Raw genomic sequence first — 18434 nt, 5'->3', positions numbered from 1 at the left:
CTCAATTAAAGTTTGTAGCAACAAATAACTCCACCTGGAGTTATTACATCGTCGTGACAGACAAAAATCCCAAAAAGCGGCACTGACCGCGACGGGCCCGGCTTGAGGCTCGAAGTCAAGCAGAGTCCCAAAGAACAGTACCTTGGAGTAGATGAAAGCAAAGACTGTGCACGGCATCAGGAAGGTGATGCTTCGTTGGCGCCAGGCGGCGTTGGTTCCTTATGACCCCAGGGGAGGTTAAGCCTCGGTTCCTTACTGCATTGCAGGGGAGGTGAGACGTCGGTTCATTACTGTGTCTGGGAGGTGATGTCACGGTGGCGGAGATGCGGTGGTTCCTTACGATGGTGCGGTGTCGATAGATTTGGGAGTCACCCACGTCCAGTAACGGCTCCGCGTTGATGAAGCACCAGCTTCGATGAAGTCGGGGCTGTGGTGCAGGCTGGGACGGTGCATCGTGGACATCACGAGCGGTGTCCTCAGCTACGATGCAGGCAGCGGCCTCAGTGACAGCTTTGAAGTCAATGTGGCAAGGAGTCAACAGGCTTTCAGCCTAGGGTGCAAGTTGGGGTGGTGCATCGTGCTATTCACGAGCTGTGCCCGCGGCTTTGGTGCAGGTTACAGCGTTGCTTTTCGGCATCGGTCTTGTAGTTTCCTTCTCTGGCAGCTGAAACAGCAGCTCCAGATGCAGAATGACAGAAGAAATAAAGTCTTTGTGTCCCTGAGACTTCAGAACAGGAGGCAAGCTCAATTCAAGCACCCTTGGAGATCTTCTTTCAATCAGGTGACACAGTAAACAGCAAAGTCCTTTCCTCCTTTACTTGGCAGCAAGTGCCGCTGCAGGCCAACCCCAGACAGCAAACAGCACAGGGGCAGTATTACTCCTCAGCTTCTCTGGCTCTTCTCCTTGGCAAAAGTTCCACCCAGGAATGATCTCAAAGACTGGGGTCCGAGCCCCTCTTTTTATACACAAAAATAATTTGTTCTCTGGTGGCAGAGAAGCCCTGTGCTCAGTCAAAACTGGTTCTGTCCTCTCTGGTGCAGCTTCCTGGCAGGAGGTGGAGACAGAATTGTCCTTGGCAAACCAGGCCCATTCAGGTGAAGGGAAATTTCCTCCCCCTGCTCTAAATGCAGCCCAGGTCTATTCAGCCCAGCCCTGAATCATCAGGCTCTCTGGAGCCGCTGCCCCTCTCCAGCCCCTGTCATCCAAAAGCCAGACATGCAATACATAAACCTAGCAGAGGCACACTGGATGGCTGAGCAAGAAAAATACCCACTTTCTAAAAGTGGTATTTTCAAACACAGAATGTATAAATCACCCTCACTAAAAGATGCATTTTAACATTCTGAGTTCAGGCATACTAAACTTTATTTTTCTACCTGGTTCCCAGGGACCTATATGTTTATAGCATGTTATACACAAACTCCCCATGGGAACAGGTAGCCTTGCAATAGTGAAAACCGAATTTGCAGTAATTCACTATCAGGACAAGCCACACACACCAGGGCATGTCCTACTTTTTACAAACACTGTACCCTGCCCAAGGGGTACCTTGGTCCTACCATAGGGGTGACTGACATGTAAGAAAAGGGGAGGTTAGGGCCTGGCAAGGGGGTGCACTTGCCAAGTCGACATGGCAGTATCAGACTGTACACAGGCTCTGCAATGGCATGCCAGAGTTACATTTACTGGCTGCTTATGTGGGTGACACAATCAGTGTTGCAAGGCCACTAGCTGCACCTGATTTACAGGCCCATTTCACACACAGTGCACTGTACTAGGGCCTGAGTAGTAAATCAAATAGCTAATCATTGAAACACCAATCCGTAACAGTAATTTACAAAGAGAACACTTGCACTTTGGCACTAAACAGCAGTGGCAAATTGCCAAAAGCATCTAGACCACCAAAACAGAGACCAACACATAGCAAAAACACAGGAGGCAAATTCACAAGATGCAGGGGAGACCCACATCAATGGTGCCGGGTCTAACACCAAGCATTCCCCTCAATCTCCTGATAAAAATGATATTCACTTGTGTGGGTGCCCAAAGCAGAATGGCTCCCTCCTCAGTTTTTCATTGTATAAGTTTTTAGGCTGACTCTGCCTTGGGCACCCACACAAGTGAGATATCATGTTTATCAGGAGATCAAGGGGAATGCTGGGTGGTAGGAAATGTGTGCTGGCATGCTGATCCTACGGAGAAATGTGAGGAAAATGTGATTCTGTAGCTAAATTTGAGGCTTGCTGGGGATTCTGGGTAACAAAACATTGAGGGATACATGCAAGCCACACCTCCTTGGTGTCTAGTCTTCAGAAATGTCTGGATTTGGTAGGTTTACCTAGATGCCGAAAAACCCAGGAGCAAAAACCCAGGTTTTCTCCATCTGTCACAAAACAACCTGTTTTTACAAAGGAGGCTCCTGTGTTTTAGTCCCGGGCTCGGCAGCCATCTATGAAAACCTACGAAACCCAGAATTTTCTGAAAACTATACACATGGGGGAGTCCAGAGAGCTGTGGCTTGCGTGGGTACCCCAACATTTTCCTATCCAGAATCCCCTGCAGCACACTTAGCTAAAAACATTACATTTCCCTCACATGTGGGAAAGGTATTGGATGATACAAATTTCCCACCACCCAGTGTTCCTCCATGTCTCCTGATTTTTTGTTGTTTTTTTTTTGTTTGGGGAGTTTCATATAGTGTGAACTAGACCCGAGACATCGGGTATCAGAGCGCTTTACGTGAGCACCAGTTTCGTTACACATTAATTTTTGGTAGGCACGGAGAGATTAAGTGATTTGCCCAGAATCATAGGATGTTACGCCCTCGTTGCCGAGATCCGAACCGGTTCCCCAGCTTCAAAGTCGACCGCTCTAGCCGTAAGGCTACATCCTCTCCCCTGAGAAAAATAGTATGTCACTTGTGTGGGTGGGCCATGTGCCTGTGACAGGGAAGGGCCAAAACGTATTGTGGCAACATCAACATTATCTATTGGAAAATGAGGGGGCAGCTGCGGTTTTGGTCTGTGAGAACATAAATCCTACTAAACAGAAGATGACAAGGCTACAAAGAGGTCCCCGCCTCCATCCATTCTTCAACTGGGGCAACTGCTATGTTTTTGTTTGTAAGTGCTTTCCGTTGTTGTTCAATTTCTGTGAAATAAGCATCAGGGTCAGAACGGAACCTCACCTACCCATTTATCCAACAAGAGTCTACATTTTTGTACAAAACATCTACCCAACCCCATTGGGAACCACCATTGCTCCTGCATGCAGGTAGCCATGTGGGAGCAATTTATTTATCAGTTTTCAGATGGAAAGACTGCCTCCTAGCATGCAGGAACATTTTTCCTCCTCTCACCCACTGGGAGTAGTGTACTTTTTGTTCTTGCTTGGTGGGAGCTGTAAATTGCTCCCGCCAAGTGAGAGCAAACAGAGGTTTCCCTGCTCAAGTTAGTTCGGGCCGGGAAACCACTATGTTACAATAGTGGGCACCCCAAGGCATAGCTGAGCATGGCACTGGAGAATGGGGCCCCGAGGGTTGATCAAGGGCTACAGGAGCCTCCTCCCTTTCAATTGCATGGTTGGGCCCCAGGGGATGGGGTCCCTGGTGTCTATTGCAGCCTGGGGACAGGGTCCACACAGCCCCTTTCCTTTCCTGTGCAATGCTGGGCACTGGGGAAATGGTGGTCCCCCGTGCCAAAATCGGCCTAGAAGGGGGGTCATGCATATATTGGGCATGCCCCCAGGGTGGCGGTCGCCGGGACCAAAAGCAACCCAGGGAGGGGTGTTGCATGCAAACCCTCTGCCCAAATTTATAAATACATTTCCCCTGGGACCTATTCAACCCGGAGGACAATTAAAAAACAAGCACAGGAAACTGAGATTGTTTTTACAAAGATGTATGCCTGGATTGGCGGATCCCCTGCAATTTCACTGCAAACATTTTTTTTAAAACATTTTGGGAGCTTACCACAAGGCTTAGAGAGTCAGGGCATTCATATCCTGCCCCCTTATTATTTTTCTTTTATCACTTTTTCATGGGAATCGGACTCGTCACTTCCTGGTTAAAGCTTCCTCAGCATGAGATCTTTTGGAGGATTCATGCACCTATAAATCTTTTTCTTTAATAACCCCAAAACTACTGAACAGAGCTACACCAACTCACAAAAAGGTCACTTTTTGCATCAAGATCTACCTTTCTGCCAAATTCCGCCCAGCAAATTGTCTAAAATCTCTATGGGAAATTGCAGGGGGAAAACGGATTTTGTGACCCCCCCCCCCCATGTCTCGGCCTCTGCTTGACGAATCACCCTGAAACTTTCCAGACAGCAGCTGAAGTTCATTGTACACTAGTCTAAGTTATATACATTACCTACAATCGTGTTTCCATAGGAAGTGCATTTATTGTGTTGCAAATAACTTTGGAGCTATGTGACAAATCTCTACAAAATTTTCCAAACAAGTGCACTTCATTGCCTAGTTAATGCATGAATTGTTTCAGGGTGATCCTTGAAGTAAGGGTTGAGAAAAAGGGGAGTCCCTAAAAGACTTTCCCCCAATCATTTTCCAATGGGAAGTTTAGACACAGCTACAGACTAAACCGCTGAACGGATTTATACCAAATTTGACAGAAAGCTAGATCTAGGTCCAGAAAGAGTGCTTTTTGTGTTCCGGTGTAAATTTGAGCAATCAGTGTGCAAAAATATTGTATTTGTAGGGAGGCAGAGACTCTGCGGATCCCGATCAGTCCTAAGACCCACAAAAAATGCAAAAATAGACACAAGGGGCATGGTAGGAATACCCAGACCCCCAGACCTGATGGTGGGGTCCCGAAGGGACCCAGCCTGGTGCCAAAAACATTTTTGACTTTAAATTTTGTCTCCTGTTCTTGTTTTAGAAATAGCCCCCCGAGTAGGCCAGATGCCAGTAGAAGAAACATGTATATTTGGGGGGAGGGGGGCACGCATTGGCCTCCTCTGCAGGCTCATTTTGTCTCAGCAACCCATCCCCCTGGGGCCTGGCCGCATTGTAAAGGAAGAGAGGGCACACAGTTCCCCCCATCCCTGGGTTGTTTTCAGCCCAGGGTATCCCATCTCTTGGAGCATGGCCAAATACACAAAGGAGGAGGAGGTCATGCAGCCTCCCTCCTTGGGCCATTCATGGCCCTGAGGAGCCCATTACCAGGGACGACTAAGACTAAGTCCTGGGAGACACCCCGGGACACAGTGGCTTCCCTACCTACACTTTTGCAGACAGGGACACCTGTGTTTGCTGTCGTTTGCCAGAACAATTTCAAATCTACACCAGACTGCTCCCAGTGGGCAGGAACTTGGAAAATGCTCTCTCCTGCTAGGAGCACACTTTTCATTTGTTTCCCTGGCAAGGACACAGGTGAAATGATTGCTCCTTCCTCCTTGCAGGGAGCAACATTTTTAGCTGCTCCCTGTGGGTGGGAGCAATGATGGTTCTTGCGGGATGCTGCGAGCCGACCGAGCCCCAAATCCTAAGATGGCTGTCACCACTTCCTAGCGGATGTGGTGGCAGCCAAACAGATCTTACTAGGAGATCTGCTGGGATTCGCGGAGGTTCGTTTCCCTAGATAGACAAAAGGTTTGAGCATTAATTGCTCATAACCTACTGAACATATTGACACCAAAATACAAAAAACACTCATTCTGGACCAAGATCTAGCTTTCTGCCAAATTAGGTGTAAATCCGTTCAGCAGTTTAGGCTGTAGACGTGTCTAAAGATACTATGGGGAAATGAAAGGGAAAGCACATTTTGGGAGTCCCCTTTTTTCTCAGACCCCACTTGATGGATCACTGAATTTTTATGCACAAACTAGTCAGATAGAAGCACTTTTTTGCAAAGTTTCATAGAGTTTTGTCAAACGGCTCCGCAGTTATGAGCAACACAAAAAATGTATCCTACAAGGACATTATAGTTAGGTTCAGATTTTACACTCACAAAACCATAGAAATAACAGCAGTTATAGTTACCTGAGGAGCCCATTACCAGGGACGACTAAGACTAAGTCCTGGGAGACACCCCGGGACACAGTGGCTTCCCTACCTACACTTTTGCAGACAGGGACACCTGTGTTTGCTGTCACTTGCCAGAACAATTTCAAATCTACACCAGACTGCTCCCAGTGGGCAGGAACTTGGAAAATGCTCTCTCCTGCTAGGAGCACACTTTTCATTTGTTTCCCTGGCAAGGACACAGGTGAAATGATTGCTCCTTCCTCCTTGCAGGGAGCAACATTTTTAGCTGCTCCCTGTGGGTGGGAGCAATGATGGTTCTTGCGGGATGCTGCGAGCCGACCGAGCCCCAAATCCTAAGATGGCTGTCACCACTTCCTAGCGGATGTGGTGGCAGCCAAACAGATCTTACTAGGAGATCTGCTGGGATTCGCGGAGGTTCGTTTCCCTAGATAGACAAAAAGTTTGAGCATTAATTGCTCATAACCTACTGAACATATTGACACCAAAATACAAAAAACACTCATTCTGGCCCAAAATCTGGACCAAGATCTAGCTTTCTTCCAAATTAGGTGTAAATCCGTTCAGCAGTTTAGGCTGTAGACGTGTCTAAAGATACTATGGGGAAATGAAAGGGAAAGCACATTTTGGGAGTCCCCTTTTTTCTCTGCCCCCACTTGATGGATCACTGAATTTTTATGCACAAACTAGTCAGATAGACGCACTTTTTTGCAAAGTTTCATAGAGTTTTGTCAAAGGGCTCCGCAGTTATGAGCAACACAAAAAATGTATCCTACAAGGACATTATAGTTAGGTTCAGATTTTACACTCACAAAACCATAGAAATAACAGCAGTTATAGTTACCTGAGCTATAACTTATGTCCCCACACTGCTTATGCCCTTACATATTACATCTCTCATGACATGGTCAGTTACATCACTGATGACATCATCTTCAGAACCACTCACATAGGAGAAGAAGAAGCCTGTTACCACTACAAGCATCAATCTCTCATTTTTTTCAGGAAACATGACTTACCTGCTGCACCTTCCTCTAAGCAGAAAGAGGATGGGAGGATCAATCCTGCAGCAATTGCCTTACCTCCACCAAAACCTAAGGCCATGTCTATTTGTGCTGGAGTGACTGCAGTCAATGCAAGCAGTGAATCTGAAATGAAGTTGTCACAGCTACAAATAGAATCATCACAGGAAAGACAACGCAGGAGCCACAGTCAACAGCAGATCTTGCAGAAGTGGGAAAGGAAAAGGAGGTTGAGCTACATGCTGAGCAAAATGTTGAAAAGACTGCTTTTCCCTCATCAGCTTAATGATCTCCAGCAAGACGAGCAAAGAGTACTCTCCTATATTCTCCAGGCCCCTTTCCTTTAATCTAGACATGGATTTGACCCTGATCCAGTCTGAGAGACAGGGCAAAGGATGGTTCCTGAAAGCTCTGCAAGTGAGGAAGGTGGTGATAATATTGATGATGACCCAGTGATCGTCAGTGTTCAGAGTGGCTGGGAGGAAGTATTGCAAATCTCTATTGAACCTGCTCGGAGGCATGTGGTTCCACCAAAACCACTGGCTTCTATATTTGCAAGATTGTAGAAACCTGCAGGCCAGCATCACCCCTATAACAGTTGCAGTATGCCCTACAGAAAGCAAACAGTACAGTACAATGGTGTAACTTTATCTCCAGTTCTTTAGGCTTTGATACAATAAGAAAGCTCTCTTTCCCAGTTTGGGACATTTTTACATTAAGCCAGTATGAGGATAACATTGCAATATACTCTGTTTGCCACAAGAATGTTCAACATGGTAAGCCATGTGGGCCTTAAGGTACTGGAGGGCAACTATTCCATTTGAAAAAACAACATACAATGACATGGGCAAAGCATATCTGCTATTGGTGAGAGAGGAAAAGCATCTGAGGTGATAGATGGTGCTGAGGATAAATAAGAGAATACCAGCAGTAATATTATGCAAATCAGGCCTGTAAGTCTCCCCTCCATAGTCTACAATCCCCACCCAGTAGTGTTTCCTGTTTAATTACTAGTGATGTTACACTAAATAGTAATGCAAAAGCAGATATTCAAGTAGCAACAATAATCCATTTATTAATAAGAAAAATACACTCCCACACTCTCTCCATACAACACGCCAAATCCCTCACTCAAGAAACCCAGACTCCAGAACTTTAGAACTCGCTGGAATCAAGGAACCTACCAAGAAGAAGAGCTTGAAGAACTGCCAGGAGGATTACAGCCCCTTTGTTGTGTTGCTGCTTGCTGGGTAGGCCTACAGTTGCTACTTCTGCATTGGGCATGGAAAGGCCTGTACTGAACTTTCTCCAGGGGATTGCAGTAGAGCTTGCCATCTGTTCTGAAGTCTCAGGGACCGCAAAGACTTCACCGACCTCTGGATACTGCCTCCGGATCTGTGGTTTTAGTTGCCACAGAAGGGGGAAGCAACCCACTCCGTCGCTGGCTCCGTGTCCTGAAGGCGCTGCAGAGGGCACCAATGCATCTCACACTGCAGCCCTGGTCTCACTGGTGACAACGACCGCCGCCACTGAACTGCTGCTTGCACCGTGACCTGTGGGCACTGTACTCTGCACCACCTTGTTTCACTTCACTGCTCTGGTCTCACCGACACCGTCCCTGCCTCTGACTTAGACAACCATGATCGCATCATGGTTTGGGGGCCCCACACGTAAGTCTCACGATGCACCGCCCCGTCCCACACCACAGTCAGGACCGACCAACACCAGCTCCCTGCAACTGGCACTGTCACCTGCACAGTGATCTGTCAGCACTGCAACTAGCACCACCTTCATTCCGCACTGCAGCCCTGTTCTCACCAACCCCCCTGGACATCACAGAGCTACTGCCTGCACTGTGACTTCAGGGCACCATCACCACTCCGCTTCATAAAGCAAACACGATGGTTGCCATGACCGCCTGCACCATTGTGATGTGTCACAACAGAAGGTACTGTTTGCCAGTCTGCAGACATCATGACTGACGCAGTCGGATGGAACTGCTGGATTTTTTTGTTCTCAGCTCCCCAGTAGTACCGGTCGGAGCTGCCGACATCCAGAAACCATAATTTTAAGGTTATTCTTGCAAAGTGCATATTTTACAGTACTCTATGTTAGATTTGTATAGTTTTGTTCTTGTTTTGAATATATAAAGTATTGGATATTTTCTAAACTGGTGTGGTGTCCTTTTGTAGTGTTTTCACTGTATTACTGTTGGTTATGTGCAAATGCTTTACAGAGTGCCTCTGAATTAAGCCTGACTGCTCGTGCAATACTACCATAGGGGGAGAGCACGGGTGTATCCCACTTATCCTGACTAGAAGGAAGGTCCCCTATTTAGACAAAGGTGCAAACCATTGCCAACTGGAGACCCCCATTTCTAACACCTGTCCCAACACAAAAAGCTGTATACACCCCTGCAGTAAGTCTGGAGCCAGGGCAGAAAAGGCAGGGACTCTGTCCACTTCAAAGGCCTCTCTTTGAAGTCTCCCTCACTTCAAAGGCACAAATGGGTACAAGTACTGGACCTTAGACATCACCACTTCAGTACACATCTGGACCTGTGAGGACTCTGCCATGAAGAAGGACTACTGTGCTGTTTAAGGACTTCCACTGTGCTGGACTGGCACTCTGCTGAACTGCTGCCTTGCTGGAATCATGCCTTACTGTGCTGACCTGCCGGCTGCAATCCTGGGGGTGAGAAGTTCTCTGGGCCTGCATCACTTGAACCCAGAGTGACTCCAAGGGCTTGCTGGCTTGCCTCCTGTTGTTCTGAAGTCTCTGGGACATCAAAAACGTCCAACCACCCTGCCACAGCACCCGAATTCTGCCATCTGTCAGTCGTGCCCTGCCAAGTGGTGCCAAATCAATCCTGGGTCCTTGGAAGTGGGTATAAAGTGCTGCTCAAACAAAAATCAACGCTGCGAGAATCATCCATAAAGCATTATGATGTATCTTGTTAGAAATGGGGATCTCTAGTTGGCAGAGGTAGGTACCTGTGTCCAAATAGGGACCCTTGCTTCTAGTCAGGGTAAGGGGGATACGCACTTTAGATAAACCCTGCTCACCCCTTGGTAGCTTGACACGAGCAGAAAGGCTTATCTCAAAGGCAATCCCAATGGCAACACTCACAGTAGCACAGTGAAAACACCACAAATGGACACCACACCAGTTTAGAAAAATAACATCTCTTTATCTAAACTAAACAAGACCAAAACAACAAAAATCCAACATACAAAAACTCAGTAGAATGTCTTTAGAAAGGTTGTTGCAAAAATAAACTTGTAGATGATGAAATGTGACACTTTACTCACAAAGTACCTGGGATGCGTAACGCAAAACAAACAAAATGGTCGCAGAGAAGGAGATGCGTTGATTCTTCCTGTGCTCTGGTTCCGATGCAACAAGATGGCGCCTCGATGCGTTGCACCGATCTGGTGCGAGAAAATGGCGTCATCACTGCGATGCGACAAGATGGAGGCGATGCGTGCACGCCTAACGGCAGTGCGGCGAACTCGGGTGGTTTCCTGAGGCGCAACAGGCCCTGCGACACGCTTCTCTGGTGATGCAACGACACCCTCGGTGACGGCAACACGCTTCTCTAGTGTTGCGGCGGCGATCAGCGGCAGTGTGCTTCCTCAGCGATGCGACAACCCTGCGACATGCTTCTCCGGTGATGTGGTGGCACCTTCTGTGCCGGCGGCATGCTTCTCCGGTGATGCGACGGCGAACAGTGGCAGCGGCATCATGCTTCTTTGATGATGCGACAGCGGCTGCTGCGGCAGCGTCACGCTTCTCTTGCAGCATCGCACTTCCAGCTCCCTTCAGCAAAAAAGCCTCACACACAGTTACAGGCCCTCCTGGCAGACTGAAACTCCCAGCACTGAAGTTCAGTGAAGCTGGGAGTAAAGTCCTTTTGTGCCTGGGACTTCAGAAACAGGAGGCCAGCTCTTCACAGGCCCTTGAAGACTTTTCTTCAGAGGGACACAGCACACAGCAAAGTCTTTCTTCAAGCAGGGGACACAGCACACAACAAAGTCCATTAGTCCTCTCCTCAGCAGAAACAGCAAACTGCAGGCCAACCCCAGACACACAGCAAGAGCAGTACTTCTCCTCAGTCTCTTCAGCTGATCTTCTTTGGCAGGGATTCCTCTTGATCACAAAGTAGTCTAACTTTCAGGGGTTTTAGCTCTCATATTTATACCCAAAAATGTCTTTGTTCTCTATGTGTGAGGGGTCCTGGACCCAGTCCAAACCAGTTCTGGGGGCACTCTGCCAGTGCACATCTTTTTCCTTCTTTGTGAGTGTGGGCCAGGGCCATCAGACACATCGCAGGAGGTGGAGCCAGCATTGTGGAAGGCAGCCACAGCCCTATTCAGGCCCAGGTATCACTCCTTCCACCACTCCAAAAGCAGATAGGTCTATTCAGCCTAGTGCTGACTCACACAGACTCCTGGAGCCACACCAGCACCTGTCACTCTCAAACCAGAAAGTCAATCCACAAACAGGCAGAGGCACACAGAAAGGTTGAACAAGAAAATAGCCACTTTCTAAAAGTGCTTTTTTCAAACATAGAATTTAAAAACCATCCTTCCTAAAAGATGTGCTATTAAATTCTGAGTTCAGGAATACCAGACTCCAATTTTCTTATGGGAAGATATGCAGGTAAACATGTCACACAGCATTCCCCATTCTGTCCTATGGGCAAGATAGCCTTTCAATAGTGAAAAATTAAATTGGCAATAGTTCACTATCAGGACATGTTACCCACACTAGTACATGTCCTACCTTTCACATACACTGCACCCTGTCCAGGGGGTACCTTGGGCCTACCATAGGGGTGTCCAATGTGTAAGAAAAGGGAAGGGTCAGGCCTGGCCAGTGTGTACACTGGCCAGGACAACATGGCAGATAACAAACTGCGCACATTTTAGGGTTACTCATGTGGGTGGCACAATCAGTGCTGCAGGCCCACTAGTAGCATTTGAATTACCAGCCCTGGCACACTCAGTGCCCTTTACTAGGGACCTACTGGTGAAACAAATATGCCAATCATGGATAACAAATCACAATAACAATTTACACAGAAAGCATATGCATTTTAGCACTGGTCAGCAGTGGTAAAGTGCTCAGAGTCCTAATGCCAACAACCACAGGTCAGGAAAAAATAGGAGGAAGAAGCAAAATAATTTGAGGCTAACCCTGCATAAAGGGCCATTTCCAACACAACCCCCTTCCAGCCTAAAGCCAGGGTAGACCAATCGATACCTCAATGGGATTCCCTGCTTGGGGCGATAGAACACGGAAACTGGCCCGAACAGCAGGGGCCTATTCCTGTTCTATGCCTTTCTGAAACCAGTTGGATCCCTCTATCTATACTTCCAGGGCCCACCAGGCTAACCAATAGGGGACCCTTCTTCTCACCTGGGGACCCCATCCGTGCAGCGCCTAGAATTACTTTGTTCACAGATGGGTCCGCACTGGTAGACAGTACCCACATGGCCAACACAGAGGTGTGGCCCAGTCCACCCCCAGGGTGTGACTCCTGCTCCCCTCCCAGGGGCAACTCTGTCCACCAGGAGAACCAGCCACAGTGACCACTGACAGCTGTCAGTGATAAGAGCCAGGCCTCATGCCTTTCAGGCCTCTCTAACCTCTGTGGCATCAGAAAGTGGGGGCAGTAGCCCAAGGTGCCTGGCACCTTTTCTCCACTCTCCCTCCTGCCAAGTCAGGTATAGCATCCTGACACTGGCCCGCCAGCCCAGGGTCTGTACCCTCAGGGCACAACTCTCCCACCAGTTCAGGACCTCTCTCCTGCAACAGGTCTACCAACCTAGGATCTAAACCCTCAGGTTGAACCGGGGTCAGAGGTGAGGACTACCTCCCTCTGCACCCCCTTCCAGAGATCTGCACCCTCCCACTTGGAGTGGTACCCCTAGAAGCCAAAACGGTGGGGACACTGATTACAGTCAGGCAGTACCTGAACCTGGCCTCCCAACCCAGGGACTAAACCCTGCGGCTGAACACTTGCCTGGCACACCAGGACTTCTGGGGATACACACAGCATCCCCCCGAGGGTAACACATGACTCATGTGTCCTGTGACAGTCTGTCTGGCGCAGATATCCCGATCCCTGCCCACCTGACAGTGCACGAAGATCCCCAGGACAGAAGTGGTGTCACCATGGTCACTCCTAGGAGACTCAGCCCTTCTGGCTGGTCCCTGACCCACTGGTTCTCCCACTGGGGACTCTCTCCCCCTCTCACTCCCCCACCTGAACTCCTGCACCCTCCACTCAGGAGCGGTACTGCCAGACACCAGAACCGCTGGAGCTCCGTTTACAGATGCTCCAGGTTCTCCTGACACTAGGAGATCCCCCTCAAATGGTCTACTAGTACAGTCTAGGCCCCCGACCTGGTGTTCCCTTAGAGAACCCTCCTGGCCCAGGGACTGGGTTTCGGGCACCTTGGGACACAGCCCACACTCACTCCTTCTCCACTGAGACAGGGCGTGAGCCCCTACACCCCCTCCCACTACACCGGGACCTAGCTGCGCTACTCTGAACCTCTTCCACCACACAGGACCGGAAGATATCTGAACCACTCCTTTTAGGATCACTCTCCAATGCCTCTCCAGACCCTGTGGAATCCACCAAAACGTCTGCCTCCAACATAAGCTCCCTGGAATCAGAGAACTCACACTTCACCGGGTGTTGGCATAGCTCTGGAAAACAGGGACTTAAAATATGCTCTCCAAGAAATGAATCACACAGCCCCCCACAGTTGTTAACCAAGCTACCCTTTGCCTCACCCTCCAGTGCCTCACACAAGTACCCCACATCACTCTCCTGAGATTGGTAATACAGTGTCTGACTGTCTCTGTCACTAAACCCACACTCTTCTGGGAGGCCTCCACACTCACACACCAAGACTTCTTCTATGGGGGAACCCCTCTCCCTGCACCTCTCCTCTAGAGTCAGTAGAGAGTCCCTCCCACCACTAGGAATATGATCCCCTGTGTCAGTTCCCTAATCTACTTCAGGGACACTGCACCCCACTGGAGCTACCTCATAAACCTGAACCCTCTGGTGTATGTCAACCCCCTCCCTCAAGTCAGGCGCCACATCTCTGGGTATTTGTACTTCTCCCTCAGCACTAGATAACACAATCTTGCTGCTACCATCTGAGCTGGACTCCACCTCCAACTCAGCAAAGCTCACTTCCTGAGCTACAATCATCTCTTTTTGGCAGGCTGAGACACTCATGGCCTCAAGCCTCTCGAGCTCCAAATCACGCTCCCTCATCCTTAATTCATGTGCCAAGGTCAATTTCAGTTCTTCCAGGGCACGAGCCCTCTTGCTCTCCTCCGCCTTGGCCTGGAGCCTCATGACCTCCAGCTCATACTCTCTGATCCTCTGGTTCTCCTCCAACTCCTCTGAGGAAAAAGTTCTAGCGTAATGGTTGCTGCCAGCCCTGGAGGCTACTCTTGACACAGGCAAATCATGTGACCTGCAACCATCCCCTTGTGCATCCTCATCCACCTCTGCATCACCTGTCCCAACAGCCTCTTTGGCCTCCCACCAGGCCCTTAAAGCCTTCTGTTGCTCCTCCTTCCTGGAGCTGCTCTTCATGGGACATCCAAAGCTCCTGCAGAACTGCTTGAGTTGACCTACTTTGTAACCACTTAACATTTCAATATCTAACTCCAGTTCTGCAACCTCACTTTCTGGTTTGCCCTCCAGAGAAATTATGCGTGGATGACTCAAGGATCAAAAATAGAACCAAGAAAGGAAACACAGTATGTGGTTGAGTAGTGGTCTGCACTAATCTAGTGATGTACACCAATCATCGTGGGTCAAGTACAAATACAAGTTGAAATCCCACCGCTGACGAGCAATGTTAGAAATGGGGGTCTCTAGTTGGCAGAGGTAGGTACCTGTGTCCAAATAGAAACCAATGCTTCTAGTCAGGGTAAGGGGAATAAACACTTTAGATAACCCCTGCTCACCCCCTTGGTAGCTTGGCACGAGCAGACAGGCTTATCCCAAAGGCATGAGGAAAGTGTTTGTACTAGCACTCACAGTAAAACAGTGAAAACACCACAAATGGACACCACACCAGTTTAGAAAAATAACATCTCTTTATCTAAACTAAACAAGACCAAAACGACAAAAACCCAACATACAAACTCAGTAGAATGTCTTTAGAAAGGTTGTTGCAAAAATAAACTTGTAGATGATGAAATGAGACACTTTACTCACAAAGTACCTGGGATGCGTAACGCAAAACAAACAAAAGGGTCGCAGAGAAGACGATGCGTTGATTCTTCCTGCGCTCCAGTTCCGATGCGACAAGATGGCGCCTCGATGCGTTGCACCGATCCGACAAGATGGTGGTGATGCGTGCATGCCCGATTGCCGTGAGGCGAACTCAGTGGTTTCTTGAGCCATGACAGGCCCTGCGATACGCTTCTCCGGTGATGCGACGACACCCTCGGTGACGGCGACACGCTTCTCTGGTGTTGCGGCGGCGATCAGCGGCACTGCGCTTCATCAGCGATGCGACGGCCCTGCGACACGCTTCTCCATTGCTGCGACGGCACCCTCTGTGGCAGCGGAACGCTTCTCCAGTGATGCGACAGCCAACAGCGGCGACATGCTTCTTCGATGATGCGACAGCGGCTGCTGCGGCGGTGTCATGCTTCTCTTGTTGCGTCGTGCTTCCAGCTCCCTTCAGCAAAAAGGCCTCACACACAGTTACAGGCGCTCCTGGCAGACTGGAACTCCCAGTAAGGAAGTTCATGGAAGCTGGGTGTGAAGTCCTTTTGTGCCTGGGACTTCAGAAACAAGAGGCCAGCTCTTCTCAGGCCCTTGGAAACTTTTCTTCATAGGGACACAGCACACAGCAAATTCCTTCTTTAAGGAGGGGACGCAGTACACAGCAAAGTCCTTTAGTCCTCTCCTCAGTAGAAACAGCAAACTGCAGACCAACCCCAGACACACAGCAAGGGCAGTACTTCTCCTCAGTCCCTTCCACTGATCTTCTTTGGCAGGGATTCCTCTTGATCACAAAGTAGTCTAACTTTCAGGGGTTTCATCTCTCATATTTGTACCCCAAACGTCTTTGTTCTCTATGTGTGAGGGGTCCTGGACCCAATCCAAACCAGTTCTGAGGGCACTCTGCCAGTGCACATCTTCTTCCTTTGTGAGTGTGGGCCAGGGCCATCAGACACGTGCACGTGCTGCATCGCCAAATGTGATGCAGCGCGCGCAACAAAATTTGTTTTATTTATTTATATGTTTACTTACCTCTATTTGGCCGTATACCATAGTTTACTACCCTCCACCCTGCCCCTCCCCCGCCACACATCACCGCCAAGCAGCACTCCCACCACGGTCCGCTACTGGGTTGTTGTTATCTTATATCTAAAGCATATCAATTTGATAGGGTTACTTGACATTTTAAAAACCAAGTCAACCATTCGACATTATAATAATTTGTTCTCATAATGGAGATACATGTCTATGAATGGATTTGAAAAATAATGAGGGGGTGGAATGGAAAGCAAAGGCCATATGGTGTTGGTGGTATCATGGTGGTATAATTTATTTCAATAAATAAATACTGTTTTCATAAACTCTATAGCCTGTAGGTTAATTAGTGTTACTGTTTGTTTACCTGGGAAATGTCAACAACATCTGGCAAAAACCTAAGCCAAGGCCATCATATAGAACAAAGAAGTTCCTTTGTCCTCTTTCAGATGCAGATTACCCTCGTCCCCACCCCTTCCTTTCTCAGGAACTGGGTCAGTTGCTGTCAATTGTCCTTTTGTGTGGGCACACCTTTGATTCCTATTCTGGAGAGCAAGGTAATTAACTTGGACCAGAAGGGGGTGACAAAGGCAGGGAGTCTGATTGCGGAACTGAGCAAAGAAAGTGTAATAAATCTTGAAGTGATATAAGGTGTTTATGTGGAATGTTGGAGACTGAAAATTCATACTCAAAGTGCATGTTTCTCTCAAGATTGGCTGGGCTGTGTAGGCCTAAGTAATGCAAAACATTACACTAACACAGATTTTGCCTATAATGTGTACAAAGTGAAAGCACCACATTCATTAAAAACTACTATGAGCCTACACTATGGATGTCCATTCAGATTATGAAGCCTGCCCCATGTCAGTACCTATCCCTGAAGAATTATTTCTGTGACTTGCTACCTGTATGCAGACACCTAGATGTGCACCAAGGTCGTCTCACTCTTGCAGCCCGCACACAATGCTCACACATGTTCATGTGTAATCAGCCCAGAGACATTTACCCTAGTTGTGCAGCAGAGGCCTTAACTTAAAAGTCAGACACTGGCAGTTAACACACTTGGTCCATATGATTTTACTGTGAGTGAGACTCAAATAGTGTGACTCACTCACTATAGAAGTCCAAAAATCAGGTAGTCAAAAGTGAAAAATCCTAGCAGGCCTAAATTGGAGAAACCCATCTGCTACACTCTTTTTTCCTTATTCTGCTTCCAACCAGCAAATACTCCTCATACAAAACACAGAACATCCCAAGAGTTCTTCTTAAAGATGTCTAGTGTATATGGTTACATCACACATAAAAATGATGATCAGATAAGTGATATCTCTTTACCTTTATTGTGAACTTGAAAAGCAAAATATTCAAGCATTCTTCTTCACAACATTTTTCATGTTTACCGTCTTTCGGTTCATTACAAGAGATTCTCACTTCAATTATATATAAAAAAAAAAAAACTAATGTTCCCATAAAATTTCCTCCCAATAAATACCCACAAGAATGAAGCCTTAATTATGGTTGTCATAGAAACTACCTGTTGACGGGGAAAAAGCCTCAAAAACTTGTGCCTTCTGCCTTCGGACTTTGTTTATTTTGAATGCATGGTTGTGTGAGGACTCAGAAGGAGGAACATAAGCTGACATACCATTAACAATGGCTAATCTCCATTCCGACCCTGAAAGCACCCACGAAACAAATAATACCGTAATGAAGTCATCATGTGATCACGTCGAAGATTCTCTGTACAATAGTGTCAACAAGGAATACGATTAAAAATGATTTGTTTCATCTCATCATGTTGCAAAATTACTAATTAATGAGCGTGTTGTATTTATTTAGTTACGTTTAGTCAGGTCTCAGTTTATGTTGTTTGAGTTGATGGCGGCGGGATTAGAGAGCCACCTCACAGAAGGTACACAGCTGGTGAAGGTAGAGTTCGGTTTAAAAACTGCGAGGAGCACTAAGGCGGGATTTGAGTAAGGGTGTTTGAGCTCAAAGGCTATACAGGTTGTTAACAACTACATGAAGATTGCAGGTACAAACTGGTGTGTTGGGGATTGAGTGAGACAGGCCGTATAACTAAGGGGCTAAACGATAGTGG

Source organism: Triturus cristatus, chromosome 11 (assembly GCF_964204655.1).
Source record: "Triturus cristatus chromosome 11, aTriCri1.1, whole genome shotgun sequence".
Lineage (NCBI taxonomy): Eukaryota > Metazoa > Chordata > Amphibia > Caudata > Salamandridae > Triturus > Triturus cristatus.
The sequence above is the reverse complement of the archived record's forward strand: the minus strand, read 5'-3'. Positions refer to the sequence as shown.